This window comes from Psammomys obesus, unplaced genomic scaffold (assembly GCF_907164565.1).
Source record: "Psammomys obesus unplaced genomic scaffold, mPsaObe1.curated_primary_1811, whole genome shotgun sequence".
Taxonomy (NCBI): Eukaryota; Metazoa; Chordata; class Mammalia; order Rodentia; family Muridae; genus Psammomys; species Psammomys obesus.
The window spans coordinates 621452-623718 of record NW_026596345.1 but is presented as its reverse complement, the minus strand read 5'-3'; positions in this window follow the sequence as shown (position 1 = coordinate 623718).

Below are 2267 nucleotides of genomic sequence, written 5' to 3'. Positions count from 1 at the left end.
TTTAATTTTCTATAAATAGATTTTCCCAAGCACATGAACTAATGTGTGCATGATCTTGAAAAGCAACTGTGTCTTCTTTCCTGTGTGTCAGCAGCCTGGCTCTGCCCTGACACAGGAGCCAGCTGGTTGGTGCCCGCTGTGTTGGAGGGAAAGAACACTGGTCTTGAAGGCCTCAATAAGCCAGGTCCACTGTGTTTCTCTGCCTTCAAACAGACCATTCTCTATTCCAACAAGCACTTATGTTTATAACTCCATCCTTTTGAAGAATTACAGGATACAATTTGCATATTATTGACTGTGAAACAATTCTGTGACTAAAAACTCCTAAAAGTTGAAGTGTATGTATGATTTGGATTCCTTTGTGGGTCAAGTGATCTTTAAAACTACATCTAAACATTTAAACACAAACATTGAGTGCCCCCTATGTTCCAGGCACTATCTCAGACATCAGGTACAAATGAACAAATGAACAGGTACAAATGAACAAAATATAACTCCTTTTACTATAGTTTAAACTGAAGATAATGCTCATCATAGCACAGGAACTGTCTTCTGAAAAACTGGGTCTCAGAATGAGCCATTGCTGGTTGTATGCACCATCTAATTGGCAGTCTGTCTTGGCCTTACCCATCTCCCCATGAAACACCCTCCATGACTTGGAGGTCACTCAGGCAGCCATCTCAGACAGACAAAGCCGATCTAATGCCAAAACCCACAAAGACCCATATTGAAGTAATACTTCCAGAACACAGTAATAAAAAAAAAAAAATCTAAATAGTTAATCTTTTCTACCCGGTTCCCTGAATGGGTTAGTTACTTTATTTGGTTTTGAGGCTGAGGAATTGAACCCAGGACTTCTCTAATTCTGAGCTCATGTTCTACCACCAAGATACAATCCTAGGCAAGGCTGCTTTATTCTAGAGGCTAGCTACCCAGAATGGGCAAAGCAAAAGGACACTTGTTATGAAGTGGGTTATGAAGAAGGAAGGCATGGCTAGAGAGACCCAGGCCCTGAGCTGGGTATGGGGAGTACAATTCTTTCAATTGCATAACTGGTTTTGGCTCAACAAATGCTGAACTCCTCTTGCCAGTTGGTGCAACTGGCCAACATGTTCTGTTATTCAATGGGCTGTATGTCTGCATGGACATCTGTCTGAGGTGTCCTTGTTTCCCAAGTCCTGTGTGGTGTTTCAGCAGGCAGCTGGGTAAGGGCAAGGCAGAGTCTGTTAGGTACCATGGAAAACCAGCAAGGCTTCAGTCTGAGAACTGGATTTTCAAAAGCCTTTTTCTCCTACAAACAAACTAAAAGCTGAAGTTTTGACACCCTATAATCAAAAAGAGGAAAAAAACTCTGACTTTGTCTCTGACCTGAGCAGGACAGAGGTTTGTTTTGTTTTGTTTCTTTATTTAGCAGAAAATCTTATTCTCCTGGGCTGGGTCACTGGAAATGAGGATCAGTGAGAATCATGTTTCCTTCAGTGAGATACTAAGGCACATATATTTTTAAATAAGTAGTACAATGAGATTTGGAAGACACTCTGTTGTTCATAATTGGAAGTGGTGATCTTTCTGATAAAGAGTGAAGGTCAAAGGGGAGGTCAGGACAGGAATTCCTTACCAAGGCAAATGTTTGTGTGATGCTTGCCAAAGGCCTAAGTGGTGATTTGTCCTTGAGCTTATGCAAAAGTGTTAAACACACTGTAAGACACTCCCAGAAACACATGGGATGGGGAATTCTTATAGGTGAGTCTCGTGGGGACTCAGCAGATTTCTTCTGTGAAAGTCATCCTTGAATGCAACCCTATTTTATTTGGTGGTTTAGTTATTTAGCCACAATCATTGTGAGGTTGAAGCAACTTAAGAAGTGTCTGGAAAGTTAGAATGGTTTAAATTTGCAGGCCTTGGCACCTACTTCCATGGCAGTATTCATTCCATCAGCAGAATGAGTAGAAACAAGCTTGCTTTATTTAGTCAATGGAAAAGCAGAGAACTCACCAGTTTCTCTCTCTTTCCGTGAATCTCGAGAGTTTGATAACAACAGATGTAGGGATCCTTCTGAGTTGAATAAAGATAACATGAACACATTGAAGCATATTCGATGCTTTCCTTTGCTGCGCCTGATCTCAGTGCCGGTTACAGAAGCTCGTTCTCATGACCCAGTGACTGCCCAATCAAATTCTGTATTCTTAGCTTTTTACAAAAGGGGGGGGGGAACGACCAATTTAAACTCTGCAGGGACTTATCACAGTGACAATCCATCATATCGT